At 48.1% G+C, this 24,774-nt stretch overlaps 1 long non-coding RNA gene across 2 annotated transcripts; it reads left to right on the top strand.

Moving 5' to 3' along the window:
- The first annotated feature begins 2,581 nt into the window (after window positions 1–2,581).
- On the top strand, window positions 2,582–22,868 carry LOC138437015 (uncharacterized). Of its 2 annotated transcripts, XR_011255727.1 has the most exons (4): window positions 2,582–2,972; window positions 5,508–5,704; window positions 10,898–11,544; window positions 22,733–22,868. It is a non-coding gene; the product is annotated as an uncharacterized lncRNA (long non-coding RNA). The 2 variants fall into 2 exon arrangements; XR_011255728.1 differs by lacking the exons at window positions 10,898–11,544; window positions 22,733–22,868 and adding an exon at window positions 6,583–7,391.
- The last annotated feature ends 1,906 nt before the right edge of the window (window positions 22,869–24,774 follow it).

Genomic DNA, 24,774 nt, shown 5'->3' with positions numbered 1-24,774 from the left:
GGGGAGCCTGGTGGGCTGCCGTCTTTGGGGTCGCACAGAGTCGGACACGACTGAAGTGACTTAGCAGCAGCAGCAGCATATACATATACACAAATAGATCTCACATTTCTTAATGCATCAATCTGTCAGTGGAGACTTTGTTTCCACCTTATGATATGACACACTTTCAGTAACAAAAGAGATTGTGAAAAGTGGAAACAGTGACAGATTTCATTTTCTTGGGCTCCACAATCACTGCAGATATTAACTGCAGCCATGAAATTAAAAGACACTTGCTCCTTGGAAGAAAAGCTATGACAAACCTAGACAGCATGTTAAAAAGCAGAGACATCACTTTGCCAACAAAGGTCCACATAGTTAAAGGTATAGTTTTTCCAGTAGTCATGTACGGATGTGAGAGTTGAACCATAAAGAAGGCCGAACACCAAAGAACTGATGCTTTTGAACTGTGCTGGAGAAGACTCTTGAGAATCCCTTGGACAGCAAGGAGATCAAGTCAGTCAATCCTAAAGGAAATCAACCCTGAATATTCATTGGAAGGACTGATGTTGAAGCTCCAATACTTTGGTCACCTGATGTGAAGAGCTGACTCACTAGAAAATCCCTGATGCTGGGAAAGATTGAAGGCAGAGGAAGAGGGCGACAGAGGATGAGATAGTTGGAGGGCATCACCAACTCAATGGACATGAATTTGAGCAAACCCTGGGAGATAGTAAAGGACATAAGAAGATATCCAGCAAACCTTGGGAGACAGTGAAGAACATAGGAAGATAGGAAGCCAGGCATTCTGCAATCCATGGGGTTGCAAAGAGTCAGACACAACTTAGCAACTGAACAACATTAAACAATAGGCTGGGTATGGACCTCAAAGATGCTTACTCCCTGGTATTCATGTACTTCTGTAGTCCTATTCTATACTGAGCAGGACTGACATCTGTAACTAATTGAATTTATGGGAAAAACTGTGTGTGCCTTCAGAGACTGGACCATAGGTGCTATGCAGCTTCCATCTCAGGGCGGGTACCCTAGAAGAAAGCCGACTGCCATGTAGTGATGACATTCAAGAAGCCCTATGGGGAGGCCACATGGAGAAGAAATGAGGCCTCCCACCAACAACCTGGGAGGAACTAAAACTTTTTGCTAACAGCCATGTGGCTCAGCCATCTGAAAGCAAAGCCTCCAGTTTCAAACAAACCTTCAGATGACTGCAACGTCATTGGAAACATCAGGTCAGAACCACTCAGCCAAGTCGTTCCCAAATTCCTGACCCACAGAAAGTGTGTGAGAGAGTGTTCATTATTGGTTTAAGCCACTAAATTTGGGGTAATTTGTTCTGCAGCGGAAGATAACTAATACAGTGCTCTGTGCTCACTATCTGTTGAATCCTCTTGCCAGTCCTGTTGAGTATTTACTCCTGTCCCAACTTTACAGATAAGGAAAATGAGATTTAGAGAGGTTAAAATAAGACACAAAGTCAGAGCTGAAATCTAACTCTACTGGGCTTCAAAGCCTGTGTTCTTTCCTCTGTACAATCTAGGGTTCTCAGTGCAAATGTATATTGGGAACATCTGCACAGGGAAGAAAAAGTCACAGCGGGAGAAGTAGTTCTACCCGGGAAAGTCTGGAATCAGAGGTGAGGAAGAGGCAAGCAAGACTTGGAATGGAAATGAAGATGTTCACCACGCAGACAGCAAGTAGAGGGCTATCCAGGTCAACAGCCTTAGCAGAGGCATAGAGGGTCAGCCTGGGGTTTTCAGAACCTGCCTGGAGTTTCTAGATCTAGAAGAATCGATGTCTTGTGGCTGGTTTTCCAGGAGCAGGGTGGAAATCTTGGTTCTAGTCCAAGAACTACTCTTGCAGTCACAGGAACCCCCAAATCACTGAAACCCCCAAATCACTTTGCCTTTTCCACAAACTGCTGCCCCAGTTCCTGCCTTTGATGCACTCAAATCCTCTTTAGATCCCCATTTCTTCCCTTGATCAGTTCTCTCTTACAGACCCAGCTCCTTGGCTTATCTGAACTATGTACCACTTCTTCTTGGCAAGAAACACTTGCTCCTTACAAAACTGTAGTTATGATATTTACATTTGAATTCATACCATCTCTTGTCTACTTCAAAGTATCACATGAACCTTACTTCCTTCTTTAACGGTTACTAGAATGGCAAATCAGGAAGATACAGGGAACTAAGTGTACTGGATTTCAGAGAGGGGCCTATCTTTTCTCATGGTAACCTTCTGGAAACACTGGTGGATTATATTAATAAATCAGAGGACCACAATATGGGAGACACAATATAGCAGCTGGACTAATAACCAGGTTCAAAGGACACTGATCCTGGATTGATGTCAAGTTCTAGAAGACAATCTATATTGGTGTGACTGATGGCGCACCCTCAGCCCTCTCCCAGGCAACATCTTTTAAATCAATAACTTGAATGAAGATATAAAAAGCAGACATCAAGTTTTCTAATGGCTGAAATGAGGACAGTTAGTATTGATAGAAGAAATAAAAACTGCATACCTCTCCAAAGACCAGCCTAGGGCCAATCTACCAAGAGGAATTTCACCTGAAATCAAAGGGCCTTTACTTGAGTTCCAAAGGCCAGTGCATAAGAACGCAACGGAAATCTCTGATTCAGCGGGAACTGTAAAAGGGAAATACATTGAAGGGTGTTAGCCAATGGTGGGAGAAGGCAATGGCACCCCACTCCAGTACTCTTGCCTGGAAAATCCCATGGACAGAGGAGCCTGGTAGGCTGCAGTCCATGGGGTCACTAGGAGTCGGACACGACTGAGCGACTTCACTTTCACTTTTCGCTTTCATGCATTGGAGAAGGAAATGGCAACCCACCCCAGTGTTCTTGCCTGGAGAATCCCAGGGACGGGGGAGCCTGGTGGGCTGTCGTCTCTGGAGTCGCACAGAGTCAGACACGACTGAAGCGACTTAGCAGCAGCAGCAGCAGCCAATGGTGAGTTAACTAAGGAGTGAAGACGCAGCTGCATGAATCTGGCTTTCTGTTATGGAGGTGGGGGCGGGGGGTTACGGAGGAGGGGCAGTTTAACTCTGAAGGTTTACTCCTGAGATTCTTCAGCCCCCTACTACCCCAGGGCTGCATTTAGTAACTCCTACTCTATTCCATTAAACGTGTTTGGGTTCCCAGACCCTACCCGCCGCCCTGCCCCCAGCCGGAGCCATGAGCCCTTAGAAGGTAAAGAGAAATGCTGAGAGCTTGGAGTCTGGGAAGAGCTTGGAAACCAAAGCTCTCTGAGCCTCTCCCTGCATGGCCCTATCCCTGCTGATAAGGATGAGAGCGAGGCTGGCTGACAAGTGATAGGAAACAGGAGTTCCCAAACTCTTTAACCCTTCCCTAGCCTGCCTGCCTGTCTGGAGCCTCTGAATGCTGAGGCGCGTCTCCCTGGGGCTCCCTCTCTGTACCAGGGCTCTTTGACTCTCCCCACCAACCTTTCCATCTTCCTCTCCCTTTGCCTGGCAGGTGAATAAATGCTGCCAACCTACCTGGAAAACAGTTACTACCACCACCGAATGCCAAGATAAAGCCCCTCCACCTCCGGACCACCCTGATAAGTCAGCCAGGGACTTCCCCTCTACTCCTGACTACCCACACACCCACCCCTGCCACCAAACCACCGCCACCCAGCACTCTTAGCCACCACACCCCGCCAGTCAGTTCAGAAGCAGGAGACTATGAGGTGAATGTCAGTGGTTAGCATTCACGGGTTCTGGGAGCAGAGACCTCAGGCTCAGTGCCAGCAGCCTAACCCCAGCCCCATTCTCGGCAGCCCTGGCTGGCTGTGGAGCCCTCCAGGGACTTTCAGAGGTTACCCTGAACCAGACCTGACCTCACTGAGTCACCTTAAGGGCCCTCCACCCACCTCGGTATTGCCTGCCACGTGGACAGGCCTCCTTGGATTGCAACAGATGACTAGAGGGTCTGTCCTTGGCAATGGTCACCAGAACTGAAGCTGAGAGGAAAACCGCCCCCAAACCCCCACCCCTGGGGAGAGGGCGTTAAGGATAAAACAGGTTTACTGGTCACAGTAATTAAGTGTAAAAGAGTTTCCTTCAGGAGAATGGAATTCAGATAAACTGCCATTATCATGCAAAGCAGCTTTGCACCTAAAAGCCCTTACCCAAACAAGCAGTTTAATTAAATCCCTAATCTTCACTGGCCTGTTGTGACCCCTTTCCTACCCCACTCCCTACCCCCCACCCCATCCACGCACTGTCTTAGGAACTTCAATATTCCATTTAAAACACTTAACTTGTAAGCATGCAAAACATACCCCCAAATGGTGCTTCTAGGTCTGGGTCCTCTGAGGCTCAGGTAGTCCTGATTGGGATGCCAATGGCAAGGGTGTGCATGTTGGTGACAGTGAAGACATGGAAGCGGGCGTGGCCTTGAACAGGAGGATGTGTGCATCGCACAGCCCTGCCAGCTCCTGTTCGTCCCCAGGAGGCTGGTGCCCATGTAAGATCCACCCCACTCAAACGTACCATTCAGTCTCACCACTCACAGAAAGTGGGTGGCAGCCCTTACAGACTTGTATGTGTTAAACCAGAAGAGGCAGGGATGGACTAATTGACCTGTCTATCATGTCCCCATTTGTGAGGCCACACAAACCGCTACTATGATCCACAGGAGGGATGCCAAGCCTGTTAGTGAGAACCACGTTCTCTGGAGAAAGGCTGAAGCAGCGATTTGCAGTTGAGGCAATGTGCTATAGGTAGAGAGGACAGGCAAGCTCAGTCACCAAGTCGTGTCCAACTCTTTTGCGACCCATTGGACTATAGCCCACCAAGCTCCTCTGTCCATGGGATTCTCCAGGCAAGAATACTGGAGTGGGTTGCCATCCCCTCCTCCAGGGGGTCTTCCCGACCCAGGGATCAAACCCACATCTCCTGCATTGGCAGGCGAATTCTTTACCACTGAGCCACCAGGGAAGTCCCAGGTAGAAGGAGAGACTAGGATAAAGAAAGAACAGAATGGAATGACTGAGGGGGGAAAGCTGGGGAGAAGTCAGGTCCAAGGGTACTGATAGAGAACAACCCAGCAGAACCTTCTAACATTTTATAGAGGAATTGTGCCTTCACGTAGGAAAGAAGGAAGAAAAAGTGTCAGTCGCTCAGTTGTGTCCAACGCTTTGTGACCCCGGGGACTATAGAGCCTGCCAGGCTTCTCTGTCCATGGAATTCTGGAAACCAAATATCAAATGCTGGGGGTCAGGGCATGTTATCTCTTCAGTTGCAACCATTGTAAGGCAGGGGTCCCCCAACCTTCAGGATCTGAAATGGAGCTGATGTAATAATAATAGAAATAAAGTGTACAATAAATGGAATGCACTTGGATAATTCTGAAACCATCCCCCAACCCCATCAGTGGAAAAAATATCTTCTACAAAACCAGTCCCTGGCGCCAAAAAGATTGGGAACTGCTGCTGCAAGACATATCTCATTCTGTTACCCTCACCCCCACCCCCCACAGGGAGAAACTAAGATGCAGGCTAATGAGGGGACTGGCCCAATGTCACACAGCCTATGTTCAGCAGAAGCACGATTCAAACGGTGGCCTGCCACACTGAAAAGTCCACGCTTTCTGCTAAACCACAGATCAGCCTCAAGGATTATAATGTTGGAGAGGGGATTAACCACCCAAGAGTACTCATTGCCTTCACTTCTGCGGTAAGAACGTTTCCATCCTGAAACAACCCATTGCCTCTGAGAGAGAGCGGGAAGGTCTCAGCAGGCATGAGGGACTCAGCTGTCAGCCCTTAGGAGGTGGACAAGGGAGCCAGGCTGGTGGCAGGTGTGGGCGGGCTTGTTGGGGCTCAATTTCAAGAGGGCGAAGAGCCCCAGGGGAGAGTTTTCTTTGCAGGAGAGAAGCATCAGGTGCTGGAAGCTGCGGGACGGGGTGGGGGTTGGGCAGGGGTGCATCTGTAAGTCGTAGAACACCAGACCTCTCCACTTAAGACCTCATTCCTTTGCTGGGGGTGAGCAGAGGAGGCACCTCTATTTGGGAACCAGTGAAACTTAAATCACCCTGAACCCTGCACTTTTTCTGTTACTTGTATAGACTTCATAATGTCTGGAGAAGCCGTGGACCTTGTGTAAAGGAAGTTATATTTCTGGAAATGAGACTCTCTGGATTCATGAAATTTGCCTGCTTCTTGAGGGATTCCCTCCTTTTCTGTACAGTGGCTTTTCTTTGCAAAGAGAAGGCGTCTTTCAGGGAGGTTCCGATAAATCTTTTGAGCAAATGAGTGAAGTGGAGGTGTTTGAGACAGCATGAGGCCCAGCTCCTAAGGGAGCTCCCCAAGTGCTTCATTCCTTTAGTCCTGAGCAGGGGTTCCACGCAGCCAGCCCAGTGTCCACCCCCAACGCCTGCTCCGAAGCCAGGTGTTTCCAAAGGTCATTCACTTGGAATGACAGGTGCTGCTATTTTGACTTCAGAAAGACAGCCTGGGAGGGAGGAAGACTCCTTGGCTCCAGGGTTGATGTGGGTGGGTTAAGAAAGTGGGATTTTGGACAAGATCTGTTGCAGAGTCCTTTGTCTCTCTTAGAGCCAAGACAACAGAGAAGAATTTTAAAAGGCTGTCCTGGTCTCCAGAACCCCCTCTGGAAGCAGATGGCATGTCAACTGGTTCCAGGGCAGGCCCCAGAGGCCCCAAACCTGGGAGCCTTATTGGAATGCAATTACCCTAAGTGCTGGCTGCCGGGATGAAAAGACAGGAATGCAATTATGGAAGGAGCACGCGGCAAGCTTTCATTGATTAACCTGTCCTGTCTGATTCCATTCCCCACCGGGATGATTTTGGGGCCTGGAGGGTTGCCCTGTGCCCTAAGGTTATGAGAAAGAAAAACAGTCATTGGAGAAAGCGAATGCCAGAAGCAGGGTTCGAGAGCTTCAGGAGGGCCTGTGGGCCCCTGAAACTGCATTGCAGGTGTACTTGTGCAAGTGCAAAGTGTGCATTTAGTGCATTTAGGAGGAGATGTTACACTCATCGCATGCTTAGAGGGCCCTGCAGCCCTCAAAAGGTCAAGAAGCCCCGGGTTGGGGGAATAAAGAGAGATCAGCTGGGTTGTTGGAAGAGGCCTCCGGAAAGTCCAGGCAGTTTTCAACTCCAAGTGGCTGCGACCCATCTGGGTGCAATTCTGGCTCCACCACGTGCCAGCAAGTCACTTAGCCTGTGGGTGCCTCAGTTTGGTCTGTAAAAATACCAACATCCTGGGGTTGCTGAGGGAATTAAGAGATATAAATATGCAAAGTTCTTAGCCCAACATCTAGCCCTTAATAAGCTTGCCAATAGGAACCATTTTGATTTTGATTTTCTATTCAAGTTCAGAAAATAAAGTGGCATATTTACACATACTCTTCTGAGCGGTCTTTTGAACCTCCAACTCACAGTTTAGATTCTGTGGCAATCCCCTGGCAAGACCCTCCTCCAAAATTGGGAGGGACCCTGAGATCCAGCATCTCCAGACTCTGCCTCCTCAAACCCTGCCCCACAGGGCACTTCTCCCCTGTGAGACACTAGGATCTGGCCACACCAGGGAACAAGAGCTTCTGGAAGTGGGGGCTTATCAAGTCTCTTGGTGGTGCCAGTGCAGTGGAGGGGTAATCACCACCCTGCCCCATCAAGAGAAGTTTCTGGAAATTTCAGTCACCAAAATTTTCCTGCCTGTTGAAATGATGCAATCACACACTGAGTTAAAATGCACTTCTCTACCCTAACAAGGTCTAGAATGAGACTAATCCAGGACCCCGTATCTATAGAATGTCTAGAGTGGGACTAGGAAAGGAAAAACCAAGTCTCTCCTCTTTGCCTCTGTATTGTGTTGTGTTACTCATTCAGTCGTGTCCGACTCTGCAACCCCATGGACTACAGCCTGCCAGGCTCCTCTGTCCATGGGATTCTCCAGGCAAGAATAGTGGAGTGGGTTGCCATGTCCTTCTCCAGGGAATCTGCCCGACCCAGGGAGACCCCGGGTCTCCTGCATTGTAGTCAGATTCTTTACTATCTGAGCCACCAGGGACCCGGGTCCCTCTGGTATTAAGTGTGTTTGTTAAATTTTCTGTAATTTTGATGCTTTGCTCTGTGGTCTTGCTAACACTGGAGGGATTGCTCCTCTCCGGGGTTAGCCAGTTCCTAGAGATAAACACTCACCTGCTGGTACAGCTTTCGTATGCAAACCAACCAACCCAGAGTCCAAGCCCTCAGCCACCTCCTTTATAGATCACTTTACAGTCCACAACAATATCCTCGGCTCTAATCTCCCCAGGACCAGGGTACAGTCAGCAGGGACAGCCCCTGTGCATTAGAACCCAGCGAAGGGTTTCAAACTAGCCAATCTGCTTCCCCTGCCTGCCCGTGGAAACCACAGTAAAGGCTCTTGTCCACATTTTTCCGTCACTTCCTCTGCCCCTTGACTGACCACGGTGCTTCCCCGTGTCCCCCACCATGGTGTGGCCTGTGCCCTTTTTTGGGGCCCTATAACAAACTATCTTTTCAGTGGCAATTGTCTCCCGATCCTCTGACCCATTTACCTAACCTAACCTGAGTAATAACAATACCAGAGTAATAATAAAACCCACATTTAACACACCCTCTTGGGACTTCCCTGGTGGTCTAGTGGTTATGATTCTGCTCTGCCAATGCAGAGGGTGTGGGTTTGATCCCTCACCAGGGAACTAAGGTCCCACATGCCATGCGGCATGGCCAAAAGATTTTTTTTAAACTTCTTTAAAACACTGTATTTCCTCACACCTTCCCCACCTGTGAGAGCTTCAGAGTTCTCCTCCCTTAGAACCCAGTCTGCCCAGGCATCTTCCTTCCCAGTTCCAGTGGCTCTGGTCTCCTTCCTTCCACCTGTCCCTGCAGCCCCGGAGACCAAAGCCTCTACAACCTCTGGGGACAGAAGCAGTGCCATCCCAACTCCCGCAGGAATTCTAGAGGTGATAGCCTTGGGAGGATCTTTATTCTTCGGTTCCCAAGAGAGATTGTACCCAAGGAGCAGAGAGCTGGAGCGGGCTCTGAGCTGTTGATTCATCAATCATTCATTTATTCATTAATCATTCATCCCCCCTCCCATCAATCATTCATCTGCTTATTTATGCATTCAGCTTGTTTGTACCTCTTCCTTGCTTTGGTTGCAGCAGATGTTGGGCCTCCTCTGCTTTGATCTGTCCCCAGCTTCTGTGGCAGCTGCCCAGCAGAGGCCACCTGATGTCACTTGGTTCGTTACCTGGATGAAAGGGTGTCTCCCTCTCAGAGGAGCCGGAGACAAACAAAGGGACAGTGCAGAGCTGTCCCTGCCTGGAAGCCCCCTTCCATTGCAGGCTCCGGCCTCCTGGTCCACAGGTCAGTGGGAGGGGTGGGGAGGGGCTGCAGAGGGATCATCAGGGCCAAACAAAGAATAATGGTTGCACACTGCTTCACAGCTGCTCGAAAGCCGCTTTTCTGGGAGGCAGGGGGCTACAGGAGACTCAGCCTCCAGGCCTGGCTGTGAAGCCTGGGCCCAGCATATTGCTGCAGTCCAATGTGTTAGTCACTCTTTGTGACCCCTTGGAATGTAACCCACCAGGCTCCCTCTGTCCATGGGATTTCTCAGGCAAGAATACTGGAGTGGGTGGCCATTTCATCCTCCAGGGGATCTTCCCGACCCAGGGATCAAACCCAGATCCCCTGCACTTCAGGCAGATTCTTTACTGTCTAAGCCACCAGGGAAGGCCATTTTCACTGTCCAGAGAACATGGCAAACGGCAAACTGAGGCTAGAGTTTTAGAGGCCTAAGCCGCTAGCCTCCTGACAAGTCTTGCAGCTTCCGCCCACCCCACCCTACTTCACCCCAGAAAAGTCTCAGTCAAAAGCCAGAGACCCTTTCACATGAGTCAGATTGTGTCCCCTCTGCTCAAGTCCCTGCCATGACATCCCATTCACTCAGCACAGAACCCGGGGCCCCAGAAGACTTGGTCTCATTCATATCCCACTTACTTGCTCCTCTCAGGCCCCACTGGCTGTGCCCACCCTCAACTCACCAGCCACACACCAGCCTTAGCGCATTTACCCTGTGTTGTTTCCAGCCTTTTCCTGTGGAGTGCTCTTGACCCCTGGGTGCTCCTGAACGTGACTCACTTCTCATGCCTCTCAAGTCTTTGCTCAGCTGACAGCTTTCCACAAGCCTACCCTGACTCACCATATTTAAAACTGCAAACCACACACACACACCCACCACTCCCAATCTCCTCACTCATCGCCTCATAATATACTTCAGAATTCTCTTATTATTTCTACTGTTCATTGTCTGTCTCCGAGTGCTAGAACATAGCCTCCAGAAAGGCAAGGGGTCTTTGTCTATCTCCTTCACTGATGTATCCCAAGGGGGTACCCGCGGATGCCCGGTCCATAAGAGAAGCTCAGTAAAGCATCCTTTGGAGGAAAGAATAAATGAATGACCAGGCTCTGGGATGCTCTTAGGGTAAAGCCTATGATGGCACAGGCTGTGGACTTTGGGGTTTGCTGTGGTAGAATCTAGGAGGTCCATAGTGACCTCGGTCAGCTGCACTGAGGAGAAGGAAGCCAGACAGCTCACCCGCTGCCAGCCTTCCCAAGAAGCGAAGGTAGGCAGCAACATCAGTGAGAGCTGCGCTAACTCGAGATGCCAGCTCCGTGCCGCTCTGGGGCTGGCCAGCGCTCTGGATATCATTAGCTGATTTGTTCTGCTCTGCAGAATGTACTTTTCATATTTAGGCAGAAAAAAACAGCTTTCGGTCCTCGTGCCCTTTCTTCTGTGAGCTGTAGCACATGGCCTGCTTATTATGAATTAATCCTCTAAAGAGCATGTTCATTATTCTAATTTAATTGTGCTTCGTTTCAGAAAATAACTCAACCCAGCGCGGAATAAACTCCAACACTGATCGGTTTTCAAGAAGTTAACCTAAGACAAAATACTGCTAGAGGGCAGCAGCAATTTGGAATCATTAAAGGGAACCCATGTAAATAATAAAAACAAAACTAAAATGCAGAATTAAATTAAGGAATAGGAAATTAAATTTGTGAATCTGATCTGAAATTGAGGCCCTATATGCACAGGCTTTACCCTGCCTTGGCTCTTTGCTCAGGAGGGCTGGGGCAGGAAGGTTCTGCAGAGGTTCCCAGCCCAGGGAAGCAGCGGACAGGAGTGCGCACACCAGCCTCGCCTCCTGGGGTGACAGTGTGCTGTCCTGGGAAGAGGGCTGTGGGCTCGCAGGGAGTAAAGGGACTTCCCTCCCACGAGGCCCTCTTGGAGGAAGATGAGAGCTGCATCATCCCAGCTACTTCTGGATGACTTATATCGAGTGCCGGTGACTAGTGAAGGAGAACCAACAGCCTGCAGCTGAGAGGCTGCGCTGCCGCCACTGGAGGCTGCTCAGGAAATGAGGCAGATGGATGCAGGCTGGCTACACCGAGATGCTGAGAGCAGACACAGGCAGAGCGGCCTTTCCAGTCCTGCTCTACCCCGGTGTTCCGGTCACCCTCCCACAGGTAACCCAGCTTGGGACAGGGACTGGGGTCTTGTCCCCTGCCCTAGCAGTAGCCCCTAAGTGCTGAAGACGATTTAATGTACAGATGTGGAGATGCAGATTCCAACACCAGACAAATAGTCATCTCGTCAGGTAAAGAGGGAGACAGGGAAGAGAGATAAGTGGGGGCGGGGGGAGGGGTGGGAGAGAGCAGACTTGCAGACTGCATGGCGTCTGAGGACTAGGGGTACCAGGGGCAGGCTTAGCACCATGGCTCAGACTTCATTCTGTAGTTTACCAGGACTTTTAAACCATGTTCCTAGGGTATCTTCTCTCCTTCCTCCTGTCCCCAGCTCCATGCAGCTCTCTTCTCTTTCCCCCTCCTCCATTCTCCAAGGGGAAGGAGTCTGGCTTGCAGAGTCAAACAGACTGGTATGAGTCACAGTTCTTTCTCTTACTTAGTACTGGAGCTGAGGGTACTATCTCGCCTTTCTTCCCCTCAGTTTCCTCATGTGTTGTTGTTCAGTTGCTCAGTCGTGTCTGACTCTTCGTGACCCCATGGACTGCAGTGTGCCAGGCCTCCCTGCCCTTCACTATCTCCCAGAGTTTGCCCAAATTCATCTCCATTGAGTCGATGATGCCATCCAACCATCTCATCCTTTGTCATCCCCTTCTCCTCCTGCCCTCAATCTTTCCCAGCATCAGGGCCTTTTTCAATGAAGTGGCTCTTTGTGTCAGGTGGCCAAAGTATTGGAGCTTCAGCTTCAGCATCAGTCCTTCCAATGAATATTCAGGACTGATTTCCCTGGTTTGATCTCCTTGCAGTCCAAGGGACTCTCAAGAGTCTTCTCCTGCACCACAATTTAAAAGTGTCAATTCTTCGGCATTCAGCCTTCTTTATGGTCCAACTCTCACATCCATACATGACTACTGGAAAAACCATAGCTTTCACTAGACAGACCTTTGTCGGCAAAGTTATGTCTCTGCTTTTTAATAAACTGTCTAGGTTTGTCAAGCTTTTCTTCCAAGCAGCAAGTGTCTTTTAGTTTCATGGCTGTAGTCACCATCCACAGTAATTTTGGAGCCCAAGAAAATAAAATCTGTCACTGTTTCCATTGTTTCCCCATCCATTTGCCATGAAGTTATGGGACTGGATGCCATGATCTTCGTTTTTTGAATGTTGAATTTTAAGCCAGATTTTTTTCTCTCCTCTTTTACCCTCATCAAGAGGCTCTTTAGTTTCTCTTCACTTTCTGCCATTAGAGTGGTATCATCTGCATATCTGAGGTTGCTGATGTTTCTCACGGCAATCTTGATTCCAGTTTAGTATTCATCCAGCCCAGCATTTCGCATGATGTGCTCTGTATATAAGTTAAATAAGCAAGGTGACAATATACAGCCTTGATGTACTCCTTTCCCAATTTGGAACCGGTTTGTTGTTCCATGTCCAGTTCTACCTGTTGCTTCTTGACCTGAATACAGGTTTCTCAGGAGACAGGTAAGGTGGTCTGGTATTCCTATATCTTGAAGAATTTTCCAGTTTGTTGTGATCCACACAGCCAAAGACTTTAGCATAGTCAATGAAGTCGATGTTTTATTAGAATTCCCTTGCTTTTTCTATGATCCAGTGGATGTTGGCAATTTGATCTCTGGTTCCTCTGCCTTTTCTAAACCCAGCTTGTACATCGGGAAGTTCTTGGTTCACATACTGCTGAAGCCTAGCGTGAAGGATTTTGAGCGTTACCTTGGTAGCACGTGAAATGAGCACAATTGTACAGCAGTATGAACGACCCAGGATGAGATGGCTGGATGGCATCACGGACTCGATGGACGTGAGTCTGAGTGAACTCCAGGAGTTGGTGATGGACAGGGAGGCCTGGAGTGCTGCGATTCATGGGGTCGCAGAGAGTCAGACACGACTGAGCGACTGAACTGAACTGATGAACATTCTCTGGCATTGACTCTCTTTGGGATTGGAATGAAAACTGACCTTTTCCAGTTCTGTATTGCTGACATATTGAGCGCAGCACTTTAACAGCATTGTCTTTTAGGATCTGAAACAGCTTGGCTGGAATTCCATCACCTCCCTAGCTTTGTTTGTAGTAATGCTTCCTAAGGCCCACTTGACTTCACACTCCAGGATGTCTGGCTCTAAGTGAGTGACCACACCATTGTAGTTATCTGGGTCATTAAGGCCTTTTTTGTATCGTTCTGTGTATGATTACCACCTCTTAATTTCTTCTGCTTCTGTTAGGTCCTTCCTGTTTCTATCCTTTACTGGGCCCATCTTTGCATGAAATGTTCCCTTGGTATCTCCAATTTTCTTAACGAGATCTCTAGTCTTTCGCATTCTATTGTTTTCCTCTATATCTTTGCATCATTCTCTATTCTCTGGAACTCTGCCTTCAGTTGGTCTCTCACCTTTCTTCACCTCAGTTTCCTAGTGTGTAGTGATAATACCTACCACCTTGGTTAGTTACAAGGAGTAAGTGAAATAAAGCACCTGGTCCCAGCAGGCACGCAGGCATTTCTGCCATTTCATCTTCTGCTTTATCAGCACGGGCCCCTACACTCTACACAGAAATACATGCACACGCACACATGTGCATACACAGGCTCTATCCTCATCACAAGCCTTAGACTGTGTTTCCAGAACACCACACCTAGTGTTTTTTTGTTGTTGTTTTTTACCAGTCACTTGACTGCTTGCCTTAATTCACAAAGGCAAACAACTGAAGCATACGGCCGTATTCCAGTATCTGAGTGGTTTTCCATTTCTATCTTTGTTTTGCAGTCTACACAAACAAATTAGTCACCTTACACCCTTTTGTGAAACAAAAAGAGAGCGTAAGCAAGCAAAAAGCTTAAGTGCATAATTTAAGGGACAGTGGTATTTGTTGCTCAGTCCGTTAAACAGTGATTGCACCTAAAAATATCAAACAAGGAGATAACAAGGGCAGGAAAGGGCTAACAGTCCTGCTGAACTCCCTGCTGCTTCCCCTGGTGTCCCTTTACCAACTGCTTGTGAGAGGCGGTGCTAGATCTCTTGCCCATCCCACGATCTGTTAGGGCACCGTGATCTATCGCCGATCTTGGCTCCCCCAAAACAAACCCAGTAACCTCCATCAAAGAAAAATTACTCATGACATTAGTTACAGGTGGTTTAAACAGATTTTACTCCAAACGAGAGGGGGTGCTGCTGAAGTGGGTGTGTGTTAGTGCAAAGAGAGGGTTCAACTCCAGGCTGCTATTGTTTTTGTTGCTGTTTCGTCTCTAAGTCCAGAGAAGGCAATGGCAACCCACTCCCCACAGTGTTCTTGCCTGGAGAACCCCAGGGATGGGGGAGCCTGGTGGGCTGCCGTCTATGGGGTCGCACAGAGTCGGACACGACTGAAGCGACTTAGCAGCAGCAGTCACTAAGTCATGTCCGACTCATTTGCGACCCCAAGTCATTTGGTGGACTATAGCCCGCCAACTCCTCTGTCTATGGGATTTCCCAGGCAAGAATGCTGGAGTGAGTTGCCATTTCCTAGTCCAGGGGATCTTTCTGACCCAGGGATCAAACCCAGGGCTCCTGTATTGGCAGGCAGATTCTTTACCACTGAGCCACCAGGGTAAGCCTGCAACCCCAGAGGTGACAAGGAAAAGCGGGAATTTATAGCCAAGGAGCAGGGTGGGATCCATGCATGGACAGTTACTAAGAGGACGCACCAGAGCTTAGGAGGGATTCTAGCTCAACAGACCTAACAGGACTCTTGCTGAAGGCAGGCTACGAGGATCGGACACCAGTTAGGGGGATGGAGTGGATGAAGACCCCAACCACATGACAAGTGTGATCAGATACCAAGAGCAGGGGACTGTGACTAAACTGACTCAGCAGGACTCCTGATAAACCTAGACAATGCAGAAATTAACACTGAAGCCCCAAAGTTAGGGCCTGATTGAGAAGAGAGTTCAGAAGAGCCTGAGTAGAGTCTGGTCAAGAAGAGGACCTTTGCCATCCCAGAGTGGCTTTGTAGCCAGATTCAAGACCAGCTGGAGATGCACTGTCAGTGGAAAGGAAGCTGGAGAGCCAAGCTCAGCCTGAGGCTTCCAGGAACCAGGTTGAGTTACCTGAAGTTAAGGACAAGGGCAGAAGGTCACAGTGGTGGCCTGCACTTAGATGGAGGGGCAAAGGCTGCAAAATAACCACTAGGCCCTCAAGAAAAGGCCGCTCAAATCTCTTAGATACACAGAACACATGGGAAAAGAGAGCTTCCAAAGGGGTCTTGCCCACAGGACACACCTGAAGGAGGTTAATTTCCAGGAGGCTGGAGTGAGCCTGGCTAGTTAAATGGTTTCTGTATTTTTGAACCTGGATGAAAACCTCTGCATCCGGAGGACAAACCTGTCTGCCCAGGTGGGCATCTGCGTGGGGACAGCCTCACCATTTGACCGTGAAGTTCAAGTCATGTCTACCTAAAAGAGCTTCCAAGGTGGCTGCATTTTCAAGGACCAAACCGGCTTCTCTCAATCAACCAAACTCCCTTCTATATAAAATCATGTTGCTCGGCTTATGTGACCCACCCACACATAAAATCATCCATGGATTCCTTTCCTTTTGTGTGAATCTGAAAGTCATGTCCAACTCTTTGCAACCCCATGGACTATACGGTCCATGGAATTCTCCAGGCAAGAATCCTGGAGTGGGTAGCCTTTCTCTTCTCCAGGGGATCTTCCCAACCCAGGGATAGAACCCAAGTCTCCTGCATTGCAGGCAAATTCTTTACCAGCTGAGCCATAAGGGAAGCCCATTCCTTTCCTTACTAGATAATAATATTGCTGATAATACTAGCAAAAATAGTTAACACTCATCAGGAGCTGGCTTCTTATCAAATATCTGTTCTAAGATCTTTGTAAAAATCAGCTCATTTAATATTTACAACTGTGTGAAATAGGTATTATCGTCCCCATTCTAAAGATGAGGAAACTGAGGGCCAGGGAAATCCAGCAACTTGCCCATTATAACAATAGAACATAGCAGTGCTAGGGTTTGAATCCATTTAAGAATTTTTAGAAACTTAGCCATTTTATTTATTAAAATAACCTTTTTACACACATAGACACAAAGATTCTGGAGCCTCCTAACCATAATACAGTGCTTCCTGTTGGTCGGCAGCTCCCCTGTCCACAAATCTATCCACAGTGACCCTAAATCTAGGCCACACAGTACAGAGACTACACTGGACCTTCAGTGATTCACATCTGGACTGTTTTCAAAAATGCCTTCACACCACTTGCTCCCCTGGTCCTCACGGCTGGGTCTTCATGGTCATCCTTGCCCTTTGGCAAGTGCTGCAGCCTGGGCTCTGTGGGATGCATGGTTTATAGACAAGACCAGGCTTTATTCTGTTTAATGGGTCAGCTCTTTACAGCCTGTGAGGGCAACACAGGTTTGGCATCTGGGAGAATGTTCCTAGAGGAAACAGGCTTGTCAGTGTGCAGGTACTTGTTTAAATTCCAGACCCTGGTTTTTAAGACACACATTTGCAGTGAGCCTATATATTGCGATAGATGAAAACAGAAACAGTTTTCTGTAGTATCTGTATTATTAGATTTGACCTACCATCGAAACAGCAAAGAAAGAGTGGAAAATTAAAGGTGATTTGATATTAGCCTCCTATTCATATTAGAAAAAGTAACTACTCTTGCGGTTTTCCTCACAGAGGTGTCTTTATTCATTTGACATGCCTTTAATAACTAATTCTAGTTGTCTGGTTGCCAAGAAAGATTTCCTACGGGCAGACTTGAAAGTGACTCGGAACTCTTTGCATGCCCGGCTTCAAATGATCCCAGAACAGCAAACATTCTGCTTCCCTCCAGACTTCTGAAGTGTGGGAATAACATGAAAGAATGAACAAGAATCATTCTGCAGCCTGCCTATCCTCGGACTGAAGCTGGCTGGCAGAGGCTGTGGCTGGGTCTACACAGACCAGCCATAGGGAGATTTGAAACAATCTCATGAATTTAGTCTATGGAGTTCACCAAACCAAGTGATTTCTTTCAAGAAAAGAAATCTACTTTCGGGCCAGAATGATCCAGGTCAGTCATAGGCAGACTGAGTTTTCTTCTGCCTGTGTAGACCTAGAGTGGGCAGAGAAAGACAGGGAAAACCACAGCATCCCAACCAAGGAGCACATACTATGAATATGTACAAATATTCACTATGGTGGTTATTTATCCATCTACATATGCCTTCCTAAGTGGGTGATGTACATAAGCTCATCTAATCCTCAAAAGATCAACAATCCTACCTGTGAAGTGATTATTCCCATTTGACAGATGTGAACACTGAGCCTATGAAAGGTTATATGACTTGCCCAGGACACACAGATTGGGAGGCAGAGGTTGGTTAGTTGTTCATCAAGCATTTCCCCGTTCCTTCTGGACTCTCCGCTAGATGCCATTCCCAGGGCCCCTTGCAGGCAGGTGCAGCCATGCAACTCAATTCTAACCAATAGCAACTTTTGAGTAGAAGTGGCATAAGCCATTTCCAGGTCTGGCACATAAAACCTGCCTGTACAACGATTCTCTCTTCTCCCACCCAATGGCTGAATGAGAGAGAAGAGGACCTGGAGAAGGGCAGAATCTGAATATGTAAGAATCTAAGATTCTCCATAATTGCTTTCAGCAGAGTACCTTCCTCATCACTGCTCCTGCACGAGAGGGTGATGTGAGCTGGAAATAATCTATTGTGTTAAAGCACTAAAGTTTAGTGATTCTTGGTTCCAGCAGAAAGCCTGAACTCCAAGATTCCAAAGCCCATGCTCTTGGCCCTTCCTTGTCTGGAACTGCACTAGGTCTGATCAACCCTCCCCAGGAGACATTAAGACCCTCTAACTTCTTTTGAGTCTCATTCTTCCTGCTCTATCTTTACCAGGCCTGAGATGGTGATTTCTTAGCTTTCCACTTTCATGTTTAGAGAATCTGATCAAAACCACTCCTTCTGTTTCTCGGTTAATCCCTCCCCATGTGAGGCTCTGGACCTGTCTGTGATTCCTTCTCTCTCCCCGGGACTCATCAAACTGGTCACTAGTGTGTCTCTTCCACCGTTGCCCAGCCCTCCTTCTCTCAGCCACGGCTCTGTTCTGGCCTTCATCACATCTCACCTGATGTAATCATAACAACCTCCAAACTTATCTCGTCCCCTCCTTCCCATAGTCCTGTTTCCTCCAAAATGGATCTTCTTAAAATGGATCTGGTTCCAGCATCCTTTGAATTACATTTCCCCAGGTGCAGTCTAACAGTAATAAAAATGCAAATACCTTCGACCAAGTAATTTCACTTCTGTGAATTTACAAATACACACACAAAGTGATTAACATATGCGCATATTAACTGCGTCATTGTTTGAAGTAGTAAAAGACTGGAAACATCAAATGTCCGTCACTGAAGTCTTGTTAAATAAACTATGGAGCACACTGCTGCTGCTGCTGCTGCTGCTGCTGCTAAGTCACTTCAGTCGTGTCCGACTGTGTGACCCCATAGATGGCAGCCCACCAAGCTCCCCTGTCTCTGGGATTCTCCAGGCAAGAATACTGGAGTAGGTTGCCATTTCCTTCTCCAATGCATGAAAGTGAAAAGTGAAAGTGAAATCGCTCAGTCGTGCCCAACTCTTAGCAACCCCATGGACTGCATCATACCAGGTTCCTCCATCCATGGGATTTTCCAGGCAAGAGCACTGGAGTGGGGTGCCATTGCCTTCTCCAAGTCTTACCTAAAAATCTCTAGGATCTATGGTTAAGTGATGATAAGCAAGGTACAGGTTAAGTGTATACAACATGTTAATATTTGTGTTTTTAAAGTACTGGGGAATTATGTCTCCATATGTTTACAAAGATATGGAATACCTCTGAAAGAAGGTATTCCAAGGCACAAGAAACTGGTAACAGCATTTGTTTCCAGGAAGAGAACGGAGCAATTGGAAGTCAGGGATGGGACGGAGACTTACTTTTCACTGAATACACTTTTGTATCATTTGAAGATTTTATTTTGAACGTGGATTATTTTTGAACATTAAAACACAACATGACCTGTTGGTACTTATTCGATGAAGTCCAAATCCTTTAGTCTGAAAGGAAAGACTCTCCAAGTTCTAACTCCAATGAGTTTTTCCTGCTGGCCTTCTCATGCTACCCATGGTTCTCAGGACACTCCTTGTACACCCCCATCTCTGTGCCTTTGTTTAGAGCTCTCCCTCTCCTGGAAAGTCCCGACCCTGATCGGCAAGAATGCATCTCAACTGTTATCATCTTCATTTTCTTTATAACTTTACACTATGGCCCTTGATCCCACTTTGCCGTATGTTTGAGGTAGGCATCTTTCCTACAAGATGGTATGATATTTTATACATAGAAAGTGTTCAAAATATGCCAATGCCTTGAACCAAATTTATAATTTCACATGTCTCAGCCACAGCTTCTAAGAACAGCTGAGATCACCCTTCCCCAAGGTAAGGAAGGAGCAGGATCTGAAATTTACCCTATCAGGGAGGGGGCTGGACTAGGCCAGTAATACATCTCAGCCTGGAATGTTCTGCAAGAATGTATCTCATCCCCTGGTTTACTCCCAAGGTCACCCAGCTCTCTATCTCTTTGTCCAAAGACCGCCCCCCCCCCAAAGTCAATGCTGCTGCTACGCTCAGAATTGAGCACTTGCTGTATGGAATCGGACAGGGGAGACACTGAGAGACAGAAAGAGACGTCCATTGCCCTGGACCACAGTCTAGGGTTTAAACTCAGTTGTCACTATTATTTGAAGCCTATTAAGTTTATTTATGTTCCAAAGCAGGTCCACTAGAGAAGGACCATCATAGTCGTAAATATCAGGGCTGCTGTTCTCCAGACACAGCTGGGCCTGTGGGCCCCTCCCCTTCTCAGCTCTGCAGACCCCACTTATAGGCAGGAGCCACACGCTCAGATGCAGAACAGCGCCCGCATCCTATCTGACCAATCCTCTCCACTCAGCCAGCACAACACATGCTCCTTCTGCATATGTGGGGTAGCTGGAGTGTGTCTGAACAAGACTCCACTATCCGGGGGAGGGATGGCGTCTTCCAGTCCTACCCAAGTCATATGCACAAGGATCAGGAGCCCAGGGGTCCAGGCTTTCTCCTCAAAGAACCAAGAGGACACAAGGATGGGCAATGAACCTGGGCACATCTAGAAGTCCATAAGAGAACACAGAACCGCTGGATATGATGTCCTCTGAGTTCTTGACTGCATGAGGTTTTCATTTCATGTACCAGTGTGGGTTGGAGGAGACCTTTTAGTCCTAAAGCCAGTGTTTTCAAAGCATATCCCACTGTACATTGGCCTTGGGAGAGTCTCCATGGAAAAGTAAAGGAGATCTTGTGGTCAGAAAAGTTTATGAAACACTAAATATCCATTAAATCCTCCTCTGGGGAGAGTCACAATGTTTATTTGCACATTAAAGGCCCCCAGAAGTCCTGCACTAGAATGTACTTTCAGGGTGCTCTAAACATATTTGACAAAAGAATCCTTTTTTGGTAATCCTTACGAACATCCCTTGATAGGAGTGTTATATGGAGCATATTTTGGGAAGAGCTACTTTTAGAGGTGTGTAAACAAATCCCTCCCTTCCTTTAGCAGAGCCTAGGAGGAGAAACTTTGCTCACTTTCCCTTCACCTGATGAGTCAGAGCATGCTCTGCCGGTTTAGAGCAGTGGATGTCAAAACACAGTTCCTGGATTAGCAGCACATTTAAATTTGCTACCATTGCAAATTTTCAGACCCCAATTGAACCAGATGCTCTGAGGGTGAGATCCAACGATTTGTGTTTTAACATCCCCTCCAGTTAATCTGGATGCAAGCTGTTTGTCTAGAGTTTTGGAAATCTCTTTCTCCGAATAGGTCTTATTTTACCTTCTTCATTTTCTGTATATGGTTTTATTTATCCCATACCTAATTCCCAAAAGGAAAGGACATGAACAACCAGTACTAAAATACTCACATACTAGCACAATTAAAACATGCATACACACACAGAGAAATGCTCCTTCCAATAATTCCACTCACCTCCTTCAGATCTGTAAGGCCTTCCTTGACCATTTCCAAAATGTCAATGTCCTCCCACTGGGCCTCCCTACTACCTTTCCTCCTCTACTTTATTTTTCTCCAGCATGTACAGAAGACAAAGGAGCCCAGTGGGCCATAGTCCATGGGGTCACCAAGTGTGGGATGAGACGAAGCATGGGTGCGCATGCGCACTCCACACACTCACTGTGCAATAAACTGTAAATTTTTTTTATCAATTTTCTTGCTCCCATCTAAAACCTAAATTCCATGGAAGCTGGGCTTTTCATCCCTTTCATCTCCTGCTTTTCCCTAGAACCAGAACGCCTCCAGCCTTAACCGTTGTTTAGTCATTCAGTTGTGTCCGAAACTTTGCGCCCCCATGAACTGTAGCCAGCCAGGCTCCTCTGTGCATGGGATTTCACAGGCAAGAATACTGGAGTGGGTTGCCATTTCCTTCTCTAGGGGATCTTCCCGACCCAGGGAACGAACCCACTGCAGGAGGATTCTTTACCCCTGAGCCAGCAGGGAAGCCCCTCTGCCTTAGTACATATGTGTTTAATGAGTGAGCCTTATCACAAGGAGTTAGGTGAGGGCCGCTGCCTTGACAAAACAATTTCACGTGGAGTTTCCGGGCATGCACAGAGTTACAGAGATCTCCAACTAATAACAGGAAATCAGACACTCCTGAAAAGGACAGAATAAGTCACACCCTCTTTTAGCCTGGAGAGCTCCTTGGGTGGGTAACAGAGCTATTCCTGGAGGCTCTGCCCCTGATGGCTGGTGTCAGAGCCATAAGACTAAAATAGCTTCCACGGAGGAAACTTTTCTGTCTCCAGTGGGAAATGGACAGACCTGCCCACAGATGTCTGTGCTGAGCTTACCTCCTGGCAGGGAGAAGCCGAAAGGGCGTGAAAGACAGGAAACTCCGCTCATTTCATCAGTTTCGCAGATTAAAAGTGGCAGGGCCTAAGGGGAAGATGGGAAGAGGGGGCGGCGGCAGAGCCATTGACCATACTGAGTTATTTTTCAACAGCCTGCCAGGGCAGCAGCCCCCACCTCGGAAGAACGCATACAGCACTGATAAATTTATAAAGTATTTGACCTTTAATCAATCCTAATATTTTCAATCCGCAGAGCCTTCTTAAACGCCTGCAGCCCTGCCCCTGGGCCCCTATTCATCACAATTACTGCTCCAACTGTCGGAGGCAGTGCAAGAAACGGCGCACGCTGACGTCCAATATTTTATCACTAATAAAGAGAAGCATCCCAAGTATTTGCACAGTTCTGATACTTTCCAGCCCCGAGCCCAGGAAAAGGGGGAGCGTGGTAGATTTATGCTCACTGCCCGGCATTGTTAATTGGCCTTCTCGGCTGGAGCCTCTGGGACCGCTGGTCTCTGGCGCTTCACAACCACAGACTCCGGCAAGCCTGCGGGAAGCTGGCCGGGCGCGCGGCAGGCGGCCGGGGAGGGGCCCGCCGAGCACACAGTAGGCCCTTCCTCCGCCATCTGGAAAGTGGTGCGAAACACTATAAAGGCGATTTTTAAAAATCATGATTTGGCAAGGGCTCGCCTACACTGGTGGCTTTGTAAACAGATCAGTTGTTTATGAGGAATCTTGTTCCGGTTGTTGCAGCGTTTCGCCTTCCGTACCGCCCCCCTCCCGGCCCTCCACCATCCCCAGGCTGTGTCTGCGCCCAGCCAGGTTCCTTCTCAGCCTCAGGACACTCCCTCTTTGGCCTCCCAGCTCCAAGCAGAGGGAAGCTCAGTTTCCAGCCAGTGTTCAGACGGCTGCGTCTACATGGCACCCAAACATCTGGATGAAATGTAAATAAAACAAGCAGATGTTTCTTCTTCCTTATAGCAGGTGCCTTGGCAGAGCCCTCTGCTGTAGGCTATACGGGAAGGGCTTTCTGGAGTCCGGGGCCCAGAGCAGGTTGGGGATGGCAGCCCACTCCTTATCCAGGAGCTGGTCACTCCAGTCTCACAGAGAGGAAAGACTGAGCAAAGAGAGCCAGACACCCCTGGGGAGACGGTGCTGGCAACTGGACAGTGGTGCTTGTGAGGACAGAATGGAGGGTTTGGGAACTAGGGTCAAGAGGAAGGAAAGGGGTCCAGACTTCCTGATGCAAATCAGTGGGGTGAAGAGTTGATATCAAATCCCTCTTGAATTTCTTTGTGAACAAGGATTTCCTGAGCCTCTGCATTCTACACCACTGCTGTCCAGTAGTTCAGTTCAGTCCAGTCACTCAGTGTCCAACTCTTTGCAACCCCATAGACTGCAGCACGCCAGGCTTCCCTGTCCATCACCAGCTCCCGGAGCTTGCTCAAACTCATGTCCATTGAGTCTGTGATGCCATCCAACCATCTCATCCTCTGTTGTCCCTTTCTCCTCCCGCCTTCAATCTTTCCCAGCATCAGGGTCTTTTCTAATGAGTCAGTTCTTCATGTCAGGTGGCCCAAGTATTGGAGTTTCAGCTTCAGCATCAGTCCTTACCATGAATATTCAGAAATGATTTCTTTTAGGATTGACTGGTTTGATCTCCTTGCAGTCCAAGGGACTCTGAAGAGTCTTCAAAAGCATCAATTCTTTGGCATCCAGTAGAGGGGAGAAGAAATGGCCTCCTCTGTACCCCAGGGACCAAGTCGCATAGAAGTTGGGCTTAGAAAGTGGCACAAATTTCCCCATCTCACCCCATGTTCTAACAGGAGACCAAGGCTTGGCAATCACTTCAGACTAATAAAGGAGAGTTAAGATATCTGTGAAAGGATCACTGAAGAAGGAGGGGGGACAGAGAAACAGAGGCAGAGGAGATTCACCGGTTGCCAATTGTCTTCCTTCACTCCTTCCGTCCTTTCCACCCCTACCCTGTGTGTCACACTGTCACACTCCCCCAGACTTGTGAGTAACACTGAACACACTCCCCCAGCTCTCTCCCCCAAGCCCCCAGCCCTGTGTGTGACACTAAAAACAGTCCCCCCATCCTCTGCCCCACTCTACTGCTCTAGCACTGGGTGTAAGTGGGACATGGTCTCCCTTCCTCCCCCTACTTCCTTGGTTCCTGTGTGTAGCACTGAATACACTCCCCAGTCCTGTCCCCAGATTTCTAGCCCAGGTGGAACACTGACACCCCTAAGCCCCCAACCCTGTGTGTGACATTAACACTCCTTCCAGTCC

This window comes from Ovis canadensis, chromosome 3 (assembly GCF_042477335.2).
Source record: "Ovis canadensis isolate MfBH-ARS-UI-01 breed Bighorn chromosome 3, ARS-UI_OviCan_v2, whole genome shotgun sequence".
Taxonomy (NCBI): domain Eukaryota; kingdom Metazoa; phylum Chordata; class Mammalia; order Artiodactyla; family Bovidae; genus Ovis; species Ovis canadensis.
This window is presented reverse-complemented; position numbering and strand designations above follow the sequence as displayed.